The sequence below is a fragment of the Varroa destructor genome, unplaced genomic scaffold (assembly GCF_002443255.2).
Source record: "Varroa destructor unplaced genomic scaffold, Vdes_3.0 BEIS01000007.1, whole genome shotgun sequence".
Lineage (NCBI taxonomy): Eukaryota > Metazoa > Arthropoda > Arachnida > Mesostigmata > Varroidae > Varroa > Varroa destructor.
This window is the reverse complement of record NW_019211460.1, coordinates 11,895,697-11,911,416: the sequence shown is the minus strand read 5'-3', so window position 1 is coordinate 11,911,416 and position 15,720 is coordinate 11,895,697. Positions and strand designations below refer to the sequence as shown.

At 41.4% G+C, this 15,720-nt stretch overlaps 1 long non-coding RNA gene across 3 annotated transcripts in view; it reads left to right on the top strand.

Annotated features, from left to right (window-relative positions):
* LOC147754322 (uncharacterized) overlaps nt 1–15,720 on the top strand; it is a 112,553-nt gene that overhangs the window by 56,951 nt on the left and 39,882 nt on the right. For all 3 annotated transcript variants that reach the window (XR_015316594.1, XR_015316592.1, XR_015316593.1), the window contains one exon: nt 367–423. This is a non-coding gene — a long non-coding RNA (uncharacterized LOC147754322). The remainder of the gene's footprint in view (nt 1–366; nt 424–15,720) is intronic.

Sequence of the window (15,720 nt, the reverse complement as noted above, 5' to 3'; positions counted from 1 at the left end):
CGTAACCTGCCTTGCTTCACAAGTCGACTTCTTCATCATCTATTGTTTTTTAGTCAACATTGTGACGGTTGCGAAGTCAATAGAAAATCGATCACTCTGAACAGCCTTCATTCTGGAAGGAAACCGTAAGTTTGACTGGGCCCCTAAGACAACATGAACATTTGTTGCTATTGACTATTGCTGTTTTTTTTTTTTTCGAATTTTACGCGTTTTTGTACATGCACTTTAATCGAATAATAAAGTTATTTATTAAACAAGCCACTTTTGATTATCTAATAGCTTCAGTGCCCATGATCAGCTTTCGTAATTCAATTTAGTCAATGATCTCGTTAAGTCAATATTATTTATGTTCCTTTCGATTTTTAGGGCGTTACTGCAATTATGTCCAACTACCGACTCTAAGAAGCAGCGTGTCGAATAAAGGTAAGACACTTGGTGAAGGCAAGTAGCACAAATGTCGTGTGTCATTTATAATAAAAATAATAACAAAAAAGACGTTGGACAATCTATGGTATCTCGAACTGGTTTTTTTTTGCAGTTTTTTATTTTCAATGTATACAGAGCGGTGCAGCAAATGTTTAGTCATTCCGATATGAATAGGTCAAATTAAGAGGTGAGAACGAATTCAGACGTATTTTGTGGGTCATTTTAGACCGCAGTAAGGCGTCGAATCTTATTCCAACGTTGCTTATGGCGTTTGGGGGCACTGACGCGCCGTAGATGTTTAGCGAAGACAAAGTCTGCTTAAGGTATATTGCGGCTGAAGTTATTCAAACTTGTATCGGGTTAAGTTGCTCTTTTTCATTTTGAAGGTGTCATTTCTTTCTAATATGTCCACGACTTTTCTTTGAAGTGTCACGCGTCTGTAAGATTCTTCCGTATGTGCTATGCCATTTTCGCACGAATCGTAACCTCGAGAGATAAAGTAAAACGCCTTCCAATGGTAAAATTAATTACTTCATTGTTGAAGCCAACGTCAAGCGAAGTGCTTGTACCTATTTTCTGACTAGTAGCTTCACAGCTGACCTTAAATTTGCATGTCAAAAGGCGCGAGGCTACTACGTTTTGGTCACATCCGGCCAACAGACGGCCGATACAAAGCGTGTCAGACAAATATGAAGCTCTCGGATAATTTTAACTACTCGTGAAACATTGTTTATCTGGCAGCCTGCTTGAAGGATAAACCTGAGGAGAGGGATATATACTTCGCGAGATGATGCTGTAGATTCCCTCAGAAGAAGACTAACACTAAATATTGGCAAAACGTGTATGGAAACATATACATATTGAATTAAGTGAAACCACTTTACTAAATAAAAGTAAAACAACAACTAAACAAAGCGACATCCATCGCACACATCTGTGCGTGTCTACATTTATTAAAATGAACTCACTTGGCGTGATACTTCAATGGCTAGCGATGGTCCTTTACTTTGGTACACAAGCACAATTTAAGGACAGCGTTGTGTGCCTATAAACTAGTTCCCCTTTTCCTATAGGTAGATTATATATTGGCCCCTATGTGATTTCCACATTGTAAGTAAATCATATATTCAGCCTGACCAGTGCTCCCTTGGATGGACATATATGTGTGCATAATTTAATGTACTGGCAAGATTGTTTATTCTTCACGTCGCGAATATAGCGAAACATGCCACGTGTTTCATACTAGCTAACTATGATATTTATTTCTACACGTTACGGTAGCCTGCATTAGAATTGGCCTGGCCATTGGGAAGCATAAAGACATTGGAGGGTATCATGGTGCGACGCTGACCTGTTTGGGGCCGTAGTACCCATATATTACGATCTCATCCCTATTCTGATCGTTCTGTTGGCCATACGCTGTATTGGCTGCACGCGCTAGCTAATGGACTCACTCTGTAGAAGGTAGAGAACCCGTCGCACCTCAGCATGAACATATATAGGGGCTCAGTTAACCAGTCTCAGCTCGAGAAGCGCCGCGATTTTTAGCTATCTTAGAAGTGTGGCAAATACTCTCAGTAAGGTAAAAAATGAACTGTCCCAATCTCGACCAGTGACCTCCAGTTATATACGTATATGACTGTTAGTTGTTTCTGCAATAGACTAGAAGACAGTTTACCTATGGAACAAATGTGAGGAGCTGCTGTTTAAGTTAGAACCTGCTAGACAAACTAGCTCTTGTTATTAGTAATTAAGCTAAATGCCGCTCGTACGCTGAATAGTTTCTTGAAGTTGAAGTACAACTTCATTTCATTATTTGTAACGTTCACGTCACGTTAGGAACAAGGATATTCGATTGAGCTGATGAAACGTATGCCTAAAACATTTTACAATTTATGTGAATTTCTTTCCTAACTCTTTGTCGTGTAACAGAAAGTTAGTTCAGCAACAGACAACATCTCGCCTCCAAATAAAGATTCGCCATATCAGTTTAACACAATTCATACGATCTTATAGAAAAAAAAGATCAACTAACATAGGTTCATGGTTATGTTATGCTATGATTATTCATTAGCAATCACTGAAAAAATGCTTGCTAACGCTAAATCTCGTTCGGCCAGTCTCTAATTTGGCAATGCGCTAGGTTTTTCTAGACTTGTAAAAACTGGCTAGAACATTACTAACTCAGGTCTAATGGAAGGGCGCTCGAACCGGAACCGTTCATCACTGCGGCCTCTCTGCTTTCCGCTTTGTCTATTGCCGTAAGGCCTTGAATCGGATGCGGGAGATGGGATGGTCGCACACTTGCCGAGCTAATGGCACGTGCCATAGCGAACTGTGTGTGTACAGATGCATGTAAGCCTGTTTGCGTCGTAATGTTCACAACTTTGGTATTCTTGCTTGTTGAACAGGGCCTGCAACACATAGAGTCGAACAAATTCGCCACTCTGCGGACACACGGCGTATTGCATTGTATGTAACGCGTTGGGCTGCCAAAAACCATCATGACTGGTGGATAGCTACGTTCGAGGATAGAGTCATATGCCCGGAAGTGGTAATCCAACGTGTGTGTCATGTGGCCGGTGTCAAAGGTAGGTCCAAGTCTGCTGGATGAGGAGATGTCGTGCATGCACCTACAGCCGTTGATGGGCGTGCATCGCTCAGGGCACCGTCTCGTGACGACCACTTTATTCCGTTGTGTATAACAATAGTAAAACGGTGTATCCGTCTGGGGAAAATTGTTTTCCTTGATACAAACTACTATACATCGAGTGGCCAATGCCGTAGCGACTCTCTAAATCGCAGAAGAAACCTGCCAACTAGCTACGGGTTAAATCTATGCACAGGCTAGATGTATCTGTTTACAATGTAGTCAAATGTCAGGAAAGTCCTGGTTGCGGCTGTGTTTCGAGTTCAAATCCAGGCTGTAAGGTGTCTAGCAATTGCTCTCTTCAATCACATCCCAGTATCTATAAGCGCCTGTCATAACTGCGCTTCTAGTAATTTCGACAGGGTTACATTTAAGTACATTTCACGCTTTTACTTTTTTCGTCATTATTAGTGGAGAGCAATGACCAATACGCATGAGTAGACCCGAATGCTTTTAGTTGGACAATGACGAGACAATTACATTTAAATCACCTGTCTCAATTTACGTCTGCCCATTTAACGTTAAATACAGCCGTCCTATTCCATCATTTTGCCCCTAATATACGTTTAAAAGAATGAATTTCTCTTCTCGTCCCTGTTTAAAAAGTAGTAGTTTTATGGTCAACCGCATCATTGCTCTAGCGCTTGATAATCGAATGTGTATCCAGCCTATGCTGTATGCCAATGCCAATACCTTTCATAGACGTAAATCACCTGATAAACGATTTCATAACGTAAATCAGTACGTATTTTTTATGGCTGTCGGTTTTTATGGCCGCTCATCGTTAATGTCACGTTTGCATAGAGCCTGTTTTTGGAGGATACGATCGGAAACGATATTTAGCCTTTATGGCCGGCACACGACAAGATCGAAAGCTTCAGGGAAAGCAAATGCTATTCGAGTCCTGTTATGAAGGACGAGGGGTCGCTTTCAGTCCTACTCGAAAGTGGAAAACATTGTATTCAAGTTTGTCCAGCTTCTGTCCTTACTCCAGTATATTGGTAAAGGTGAAAAAAAAATCGTTTGAAAATGGCTCAAGTGTATAATAATGTCGAGTAAAAAAAAACAGATCATAGCTATAAACATATATATAAAAACGGATAACTCAACCATATATATATAATACAATCGCCTGGACAAACCTGGTCAATTAGAAAGCATAAAAACGAAAATACTTACGAACATATGTTATTAAAAAAATGATGATTTTGCTTATGTAGAATAATTGACACTTTTTGTGTCTATTCTGTTTTACATTGGTTCGCTTAGTTCGTCGCAATATTCGAAGCATTGTGATTACTGTAAATATATAGAAAAATTTAAATAGGATAAAGAAATGGAACAATTGATCATGGCCTCTATATACGTACGCAGATAGGCAGCCGTATTACGCAGAGAAGTGTCGTGACAAATTCAAGAAGCGTGACTTCCGCTTGATTTTGTCTGCCGCGAGCACAAACCTCGCTCTGAATGTGATGATGATGCTAATGGCCATGACGAGGTTAGATTAAAGTTGTCCTTTATTTCGTCAAGAACACACGTAAATTTAAGTTGTATCTAAATAAAAAAAGGAACAAATATCAAAGCTGTCTTTTTTTCTACTCAGGCCTGCATGCATCCGTTCCTTCAGCCTGCTCCCCTTTATTTTCCTTTGGCCCCATCTCTAGAGTGAACGCTCGTCGCTCGCTTTCGCACATGTGCATGTTCTTCTATCGTATTTCAGTCTCATGATAACCGCGATCCTGTCATGGTGCCAATAACAGGAACTGCTCGTAAGTTGAACGTAAGTGGCACGAGGCTGTCATTCATTTCGTGGGGCTGGAAATTTTTACAGACACGAAAAGGCTTCTTCCCTTCATAGCAGCTATTTTCGCATTCGTTTGTTAATGCTACAGCCTGATCTTCTGGTTTCCTTTTCGGACCAGATCGATCGCCATAAGGAGTAAGCCATCTGGAAAACTCGTGACACGCTACAGGAGAAATAAATGCTAAATCCTGAGCCATATTTCACATATGTGGATGGCTGCACAATGCAGAAAAACAAGAGACACCAACAAGTTTACCAATTTTCCGTATAATAGCTATTCGGTATGATCTCGTTTAAACAGGAACGCACGAATTATCTCGTAGTGTTTAGTAACTGGTGATAAAATATCTTGCACTGGCTTTTATCCAAACTTTACGCATATACTGGTTTATATTCACTCGAACACATGCCTCAAGAAATCAGTCCTGGTCTCATATAAAATACGTTTATTTATTGTGTTGTAAAGATGTTTATTGCGTTTCATGCTGGTCGTTTCGGTAGAAAAGAGGGCGCGACGACTAGCAGTATTTACGCAAACGGATTCTATTGGCTAATACGGCGACACAATTGAACACTGTTTCTGGATCAGGCGACAGCTTAGCGCAGTTCATATCACCTAACAGTATAAAAAAAAACCCTCTACAAATTGATAAGTAAGTGTTTGTATCCTTTCAATAGGTTGTTACCCTTCGAAGGGGCCCAGGAATCGATCGGGCACACAAAAAATATGCCGTGGCATTTTGATTTGTAGCGAATACTACGTAGAGATAAACTGGCATCCGAGCTTATGACTAAAACGAAGACCATTTTACGAATAGGGTCGGAATAAATTATGTAGTTTCATCTTCATCATAACTTTACCTTGTATCTGATTGCGTACGAAAGCTATCGCTCTCGCTTGTTCGGCGCGTAGGAAAACTAATAATTTATAGATATTTGTCATCAATTTAACAACACAGAAAGAATACGTAACTATAGTTGACGTCAGCAGATATTATCTTACGGCGATTTCATATTGCCGTAATATAGCCGTTTCTTGAAATCGTCACGGTGAGATCTGTTTCGTGACTGCTGATCAAGGAGGGCTAGCAAACCTCGTAATATTATGTATATTACTAACAATAACGGCGCACTCAGAATTTTTATAGCTTTACATATATCATTTGCAAGTTGCATCGTTTCAAAGACACTCTCCTGTGTTCGATGTATCCTTTGTTCACTGAGTGAAGTCGAAATGATATAAGGATTAATGTTCAACATTGTACAGGGTAAGCGCATCTATACAGAATCCTATATACCATCGTTATTTTTTTTATAGGTGTTGTTACTATCGTAATGGTTGGCCTGTGTCTCGCCGTAGCGATCCGTTATTATAATGAAATTTGCTCACACTTGAGCATACGGCTTGAATACAGTAACAATGAACGAGGTGCTCGAAATGTAAGATCTTAAGGTACTCCATTAGGCTAACTCAGCAGAATGATGAACTATAGTGAAGCAACGATGAGTGCAACGCTTCAAGAGTACTTCGATGGAATTAATGCTGCTATTCCTACATGCTACATGCTGAAAGGTGATAGTGCCATTGTGCCCGTTCATCTATTGCATATTGCATGCAAAATGATTAAACGAAGTGAAAATGGCATGCAGGTACATACACATGCATGTCTATCTGTCTATGTATAGGACTTTGACACGGACATGTTAATCGTTCCAATGTTTTCCAGTCGGTTTTATGGTGTCCTATATTGCCTCGGTGCCGTTTTCGCCTTGCGTCGATGCGCATCGTGTCGCTAAATTCGATGGGGACAATTCCTCTTATCGTATATCCGTGGTCTTCCCACGCAGCGGCCGTTCACGACCGTCATAACTGTGGTAGCTCGACGTTCATAAGCCTATATTAAAACTGATCGACTCCCCTATCCTCTCCGTGTAACCGATCCTTCCTACATGCAATATCACCAGCCTGATTATATGACGACAGCATGTATTCGTCACTAATTATTATCAACCATATACATACAGTTGGCCTTCGAAAGGACCCTGTCGTGTGTGTATATATATCGCGGACCTGTGGTAATGCATAATAGTGGTAACAGCAGCAGTCAGTGTTCGTGGTCCCATTTGTTCTGTTGTGGTCAGGACAGCGACACCGGGCATCTTGAATGGGCGCAGTTCTACCAACAAAAACAGCATCAATTAACAGCTCAATAAATGTTTACCAAGAAGATCGTTGTGCTGACATATGCCAGTATAATCTGTCCATAGAAAACTTCGCGTGTTCTTTGTTATAAAGTCCCTCTCGTCTCCTTTGACTACGCTTCTCAGCATGTTAAATAAACTAGGCGATTTCGAGGCAGGCAGCGTAGCCGGGACGTGTCGCGGTCAAAAACATCGCATCGGGTTCATGTTGAATTTCCCAAGATGTTATCTTGCTCAGTTTTGAATTTAGTTGGATGATTGAGAAGATATTTGAAGTCTGCGTATATTTTTTCAGTATTGATATTCATTCATCAGATTATTGTGTCATGAACGGTCTTTCTGGCGAGTATCTGTTTCCACGATATATATTTAAATGCAGACATACGTAGTCGTCAATCGACCTAAATATACAAGCGCCTTTGTTGGTATTTAATATCTTTGTTATCCTAACATGTCGCATGGCGTACTGGGAATCGATCATGTGGGACCAGACAATGCAGGACATCTCATTGTTATCATCCCACCCCAAAAAACCTACATCGTCCTTTATCTTAGTTCATAACCGTGCGTGCCGTTCGCCAATAGTAATTAGAGCCCGTATCCGTTCGTTGTTACCATGCTTGCTGTTTGAATAAGTCAGTGCTATATTAAGCTCTCTACCTATAAACTCCTGAGTCCGATTATTACAGACACAGATAAAGTGACAAAGATAAAGTCGCCGAAATCGACTCTATCATGGATTCATTTAAGACGCAAGGATCGCCCACAACACGCGCGTCCCAGCTGTCCTATATATAGTGGACCTGATGTATAGTTTAGCGGTGTTACACTTCACGATCTCCAATATTGAATCTAGCCGTATCCTATCTCAGCAAGCGTCAGCATTATGTGGCACAACGACTAATAACTGCAAAAAGATGAACAGTTTCTTGATGGCCGTATTAATAATAACAACATCAATAGGCGTGGCAATGACCTAATAAAATCCCTAAAATTCGATTACTCGGCGGAGAAGAGATAAAGGATTCGAAGACCAAACGGGGGTGAGTAAAGACCCTACCACGGAGCGACCGTATAGACCTCTGTGCTTTGAAACTAAATGAGCGAACCATTGACCAGCCATGACTGCCACCCACTTGTGAGACAGAAGCTACGAATGGACACAGCTATGAACCTGGAAGCTAGACCTGTATGTGGCAATATTTACATACAAATATACACAGGCAGCACAAAGACATACACATCTCCGTTCGAACGCCGTGGAGAAACCTCCTGTGAGGGGAGAAAGGCGTTCGATCGGACCACTGGCCGACCAGTTCGAGCAGTTGAGCCAACCGAGAGATCCAGCGACATCGTTGCAGTGTCAGTAGCAGAAGCTGTGCTTGTGTTAGGTGCAGTAATAGTGTGCCTGTTAGCATCACGGCTCTCCGGCCGCGAGTGCGCTACCGCATCGCTAGACTGCTGGGGTCTTTACTCGATCCCCGATTTTCCCCGGAGCTCTGCCTGCTTCTCACAGGCTGTCAATGCTGGACTCCACGATTGCGTCCGACGGGCGCTGTTTGCAGGGCTGTCTCTTACCGGTTTCCTAGTTGAGCTCAGAGGGATCTAATCCGAACGATCCACGCAGAACCAAAAAGCGAGGGAGAAGAGTAGTCAGACTGGGGGGACGGGGTTGACCGCGGCCTCATTGTCTCGGGAAGGGAACGAATCAACCAACCAATATCCAACGATGCCACTATCGAAGCGTACATTTGGAGCGAATATAGTAGACACACACACATACACATGCACGCACATACACATCATACACAGCGTACGAGAAATGGATCGCCACTAAAAAAGAGCGACTGAACGAGCGTAAGGGTGAAAACAGTAGCTGCATTGTGTCATAAGGACCCTGACGATAGGCCTGGGTGTAGCACCGTGAAGAGATTAGCGCTAAAAGGGCATCGTGGTTATTGTCCTATAGGGAGAAGGGCAGGTCACACAGCTTAAAACACGTTGATCGCATAACCTGGCTTTAGGAAGAGTCGTGTACTTACTTATATAGTAATTATATGAACATACTAAAAGCGTGAATAATAGTTACGAATTTGTTTTCGAGTGATACCTATAGCCTGCTGATGCGCTTGAGCTTTTCTTCGTAATTAAGTCACGTCTAGTAATGTTCATTACAACAAATGAACTCAATGAAAAAACGCCCAACATGAGACAAGCTAAACATTTGTGTGTTTTTTTTTTACTGAGCCAACAATGAAAACTGGTTAACTCAATTTTCTTTAGCACGAACGGTACACTTAGAAATATTACACTTATATAGTCGAAGAATTGATATAATATACAATATATTACCGTTCTGGACCTTAGATGCTTACTTAACAAATACACTTATATGAACCGCTCCGCCATGCCCTGAAAATTGTCTAATCGTTAATGGAACCCCACAGGCTAAAATAGGGTTGTCTACCCCTGAACGTTTCACTGGACGCTTTAGATCAGCGGTCGATTCCTTGCGTTAGTTGTCAAGTGCCTCAAGCTGATTGTCGATGCGTGAGTGGCCACCATACAGGATGCTTTGTGGGCCCACACAAAATCCTGCCAATGTACTTGAACAGGAAAAGACCCGGGACTGTGAAATAATGCTTCTGAAAAAGTTGAGCGTTTAGCACTTAAGTGCAGTTGCAGCTCTTGACGAGGGAAGTTCCTCATCAGAGGCTATGTGTTTTTACAAACACACTACGCCTATCATCACGATTATCATCATTACCATGACCGGTATCGTCGATGTCATTAGGAGATGATGAGCCTGATCGATGTTCTGATCATAGAACTGGCGTGTTTAACAGGATCGTAATTCTCCCTCCCGTAAGGTTCCCTGCTTCCTATAATTGTCTGAGCTTCTCAAGACGTTGCGGCGGTTCGAACTGATCACGGTGGCCTATCTTCTAACAGTGTGACCAATAGGTGACACTATTGAAACGAGTCGTGCTGGGCTCCAAACCAGCCGACCGGTCGAGAGTCGATGGCCCTTGACTGAGTTACAATTTGAAACACATAGTGACGCGTTCCACCATTGGCATTGAGTTTTCAATTGGGGAAACAACTGGACACGACAAGCTGGGCGAATCTTGATTTCTAATCGTGAATGTACTCATATAGATATAGATATATTTCGGGTAAAAGGTAAAATAATTCTAGCTCAAGCAACTAGTTTGTGTTCTATAAAGGGTGTGACTGTATATTATTTCGAGTTTGTTCAAGTTACTTGTAATGCTGATCCTGTGGATCTGATTGATGAAGCCAGACAGTTGCAATGGGGCAGCCATCGTAGTAGTAACAGTTTGAATATGGTGCTACTTGCCCAACAGTGTGTCACTCGATTATCGGAATGGTTTCTTTATCTATCCGCCGAAGTGACTAGCTATTTCTTGCTACTTATGCCTATATAAGGGTTCTTTTACCGATAGTCAGCGAAGGAGAAATAGCGTTAGGACCGTGTTAAAAATTTGCCTAAGCTGGCTTTTGCCTGGCATGCGTATTCACCGGTGCCGAAACTCATTGCTGCTCAATCCTAATCAGAATAAAAGAGAAGAAGAAAAAACAGAAATACGCTCTGTTAAAGCCATAGCCGTATCTATTGACTCGTAGCTAAGTGGAGTTTAATGGAAGCGTGTTCACTAGTGGAACTCGGTGTGCCTGGGAAGGCAGTCCGTGTGTTAGAGATCAGAGGAAGAATGAAGGGTGTTGTTGAAGCAACGATCTCATGTGGTAAACTCTGCTTGTAGTGCGACGATATGAAGGGTAACTTTCTGTATAATAGTCTTTGCTGCGGATTCATTCCAGCGATTCAGCGTAAGGACGCATCATCACATCGTGAACCGAATAGCATCTAACACATGGCATAGTCAAGCACGATATCGCTTCTCAAAAGTAGATCGTACTGATACAGGATAACTAATGCCTTTCTCGTCTGCTTTTCCATCTAAACAATCGAAGCTGTCACAATGACGGCATTTCTCCTTTGTGTGGTCTATAGTACATTATAATAGATTAGGACCTGCTAGCGAATCGGCTTTACGCAGAAGTCATAGCCAGCTGAGTTGTCTGATTTCCGATGATCTGGATTGAGATCGATCCACGGCTACTGTTGACTGTGGTCACGGAAAGTTACGTAGACAATAGCAGCTCGAGAAACATCGAATAAATAGCAAGCTCCTAATGCTAGTAAATGCTGTAATGTATGGTAACCATCGCTTAAGCATGCGATACAATAAATAGAGGCTGCACCGTATGAATAATGCCAATATCGCCTTACGCTTTGTGAGTGACAAAAGGTACTGTATAGCTAGATACAAGTCTCAAATCTCAGGTGATATAAATCGCGTCATGTCGCCCAGGCCCGTGAAAAGTTGTACTTTTTATATATCACCGCAAGAAACGGCGCAAAGATAGCTTTCTCGCTTTCGGTCTAGAAATCTCGACGTAAAAAAGGTTCCTCGTTGGGTCGACTAATTGCGAAAAAATTTGAGCAGAACCGATACACGAGCAGTCATGATATCATCTAAGAGCTAAACATTTACCGCCGAACAATTTTTTTGAAAGCTGGTTAGAAAAAAACAGAGCTCGATCTTTCGAGGCCATGCGAATGTACGCAAATTGTTTACGCAACCGCGGTTCCATCTGCAAAACTCTACGAACAAAATCGTTTTAAAGTTACTGATCATCGATGATTAGAAGTGAGCCACATACGACAACAAATGAAGTTTTATGATCTGTGCCAACAAAGCCCAGATTGATGCCAGCGAAAACGACGCCATGCCTTCGGTGAGATTGGAAACGAATGCCCTGGTGCCGATGCCTGGAGAAGCGATTGCTTTGGACTTCTACTACGTCATTGTTGCAATAATAAGTGACACTGGTCAACAGAAAAAGCGTCGTCGTTCACTGTTATAATACCAGGTGTTCCACAGTAATGAAACGATGGTGTTATCAGAAAAATGATGGATAGTCATCGATCAAAATGGCGTTTAATTATATTAATATATCAAATATAAACATATACATATATATATATATATATACAACTGACGTTATTCTTGGATATCTGTCTGCGAGAAACCCTATGAATTTGATATGGTACCAAATCTATCCTACCTATCATGATCTAGCGGAGCGCGTTTATAATAGTTGCCTCTCAAAAAAATTTGAGGAAAGGAAATTATGATACTCTAGGTCAAGGAGTTTATAAAGGTAGTGCTTTTTTCAAAAAATTAATGAGACATAGGATATACGACAAAAGAAATTAGGTCCTGCTTTCTGAAGGGAGATTCTCAGAGGAGACAGAAAGGTAGTGGCGGCGTAAAGTAAAATTATAATATGGAATTTTATCAGCATTAAGACCACAACAATATTTTTCGGTGATAAATAGTCGTGCAATTCTCTTTGCTACGAGAACCCACTGCAGTTAACTTTAATAAAGTACAGGTGCCTAATTTGAGTCTTAATAAAATTATTTATTGAACTGATTTCTTATTCTTTAAGCTCACTAGCTGATCCCTGGTAATTTTATAGAAGATCGTCTTTCGAGAAAGAACGCTTTGTTTTTGATATAGAAACGATAGATACCCGAAGAACTACGTGCTTGAAAGCTGTTTGGTCTTTAGTCACAAAAGTCTGTCTGCAGATTGTTTGCTTGACTCAAGTGATAACGCCTGTTCCATAACCGATATGAGTGCCATTTCCGAGACGTGGATCGACTTGGGTCGAACGAGACTCGTTAGGCCGAACCCAAAACATCTGTCCCCCGGAAGAACAGTTTTTCTTTCTTCCGCTTAAGTGGTGGAGAATAGACAGCTGTAGTCATCTAATAACAGAGGACCTACTCAGTGCTTGCCTTATGGAATGCGTCCTCTCGGTCTGGATAAATCCGTAGAGAACTTTCCAGCTGGTACCTTTCACAGTTAGTTATAGTCACAGCGGACCACACTGAGCAGATACGCTACTATTGCTCTAGTCTACTAGCCTATTGATACGAAACCGTTCCTTAGAAATGGGACATGTTTCGGCTATTTTTCTCTGCAATGCTGGTATATCCTTGCAAATGAACTACTTGTCCTGAAAAAAATCTAGATTAGGCATTGCTTAGGCCAAGCACCTATTTACCATGAATACTCGCTGCCCCATATTGTACAATTCATTCTACACGGCATTGATCAATCAAGTTCGTGAATGTTTTATTTCTACATGTATTAAATAAATCGCACTACTTTTTGAGCTGCCTAAATTGCTATTTATTTAATTAAAAATTGCCTGATTTACACAATAAGTGGGCCTAAAGTTCTGTTATGATTTGCTTAATAAATTGGCATAACCCGCTGCAATCTTGCCAATTAATACTACTGAACTCATCTTTTTGTTAGGTGTTGTCGGAGCTATGCCATGCGTAACTGGCAGCCTCAGAGGTGACAGCCGTCAGAGTCACCATGACGACATCCTCTGTTCGCGACATACAATAATATACATATAGACCGAAATCCAAAGTCATACCGAGCTAGCCGCAGTTTTTAAGCCTATTAAAATTGCAACATAAGCTATATAACTATAATCAACCATATATTTCACTTGTAGCATGATATAAGCTCTGAAAAAGCGCATCTATGCGGTCCGGCGCTGACGCTTATTTACATTAGACACTGGCACCGCTTACAGGGCCGTCGCTGCAGCATAACGTCCGCGTAACAGATAATCGTGCTCGATTGTTTCATTTTGTGCATCGTGTGGAAGACGACTAATATTCGTGTCGTTGATCTGCTTTTATAGTGCTCCGTTCGTTTAGCCTATGAGCGATTATGTCCTTTTGCTCAGTACCAGCGATCAGCTATAAGACATGTACAAGCTACAGCGATACGAAATATCGTGACATCGAACGAGACAGCCAGTTTTTACCGAACACCGTTTTGCCATCAGAGATCAGTTGACCGCCGTGGGTTGTTCCGTCGATAAGAGGGCCCCACGGGTTCAGGGTGCCGCTCGCATGATAGTTGTCAATATTCGCTTCCCTCGTCGTCGCGATAAAAGGGAAACAGTGTCAGAATGGCCAGTGGCACCAGCAGCAGCAGCAGCACTAGAAAAAGAGTAAGGACTCTACAGTGAAAACTCGCTAGCTTTCAAGGGTTGTCGGGTTAACTCTCTTCCAGGGTTATCGGGTGACTCGCTTGGTAGCGCCACAACTGAAGAACATCAGCAAAGTCAAAAGATTTAGACACAAACAAAAGACACAGCCTAAACAACAGAGACGATGGGGGCGACAGCCGGCTGGTTTCTTGCGGCACCAAGGCCACCACCAAACGGCCCAAAAGCACGTGACGTTTCAGAGCATTCAGCACACGCCTTTTTAGGCCTCTGTTTGGCTTTTTCGGACACTGATCAGGTAGCAATGTAAGAACACGGGCGATGACAGCTAGCAGTCTGATATATGTTTCAACATCATAATATCGATACTTCTTAGATCCTGTCAACCACTTAAATAGTGCAACTGTAACAGTTTCGCTTCCGATAACCGAACGTACAACATTCTATTGGAGTGCTACACCCGCTAACTCTATCAGTCTTGTTTCTACATGTTACGTTCCTTCAGATTACGTACGGTTTCTTCAGCTAGACGCAAAGTAGTAGAACTCCTGCAACAACATAACTGCCTCAAAGAGAGACTGCTAGCCTTTAAGGTATCATCTAGAGAAATGATTAGCCGTCCAGAAATATCATAGTGCAAGCCTCAGTTATAGTAGTCATTGAGCGCTATAGTGAAATAATGTTATCGGTATTAAAGGTCTCAGCGTCTCTATCTAAAGGCAAAGATCAATATATAGTTATAGTTGATTGTAAGTTTTCCTATGTACAGTCTAACTATTAGTTCGACATTTACTTTGTTGTTCAATATATCATAAAGTCCTGAAGAGTCGTTTTTTGTTTACACACACCCCCTGACCACAACTAAGATAAAGCAGACGAGATGTACATATTATCTATTCACTGCTGTCCTGTAAGAAGTATCCTCAGCCAGCCTCTACGCGATAAGGTTCGATTTTACAACGGCAAATATAAAATAAACTATTTTTTCTACACACATCGTCATGGAAGAAGGCTCAGATGTTAACGTATTTCGTTCAATGGTTGATCGCAATATTTTCCATATATATATATATATATATATATATATATATATATATTTGCACTATAGCCTCTGCTTGATAACTTAGTAATTGCTGACCTTTTCGCTCACGGTGTTACCATACGCACACCTCCCACTCATATTATACGAGCTTACCCAACTGCTCATAAATTTTTATGTACAACAAGTGATTATATTTAATAACTGCGTAAGGGCACAGACCTTGGCGATTGTATATTCTCTATCGTACAGCTATTTTGATTATTGAATACTTAGGCATAAGGACTATTCCGAGGTTCATGGTGGTTTGTCTACTAGCAAGGGCACAATTAGGCAGTATAGCTTATTGGGTGGCTCACCGATCAGCTTCATACAAAAGGAATCGCGAAATCGTTAGCATTTGCAATACGCTACACTTCTATCCAGACATGATTCAAAATTGGAGAAAAAGTAAAAATTTCGTGT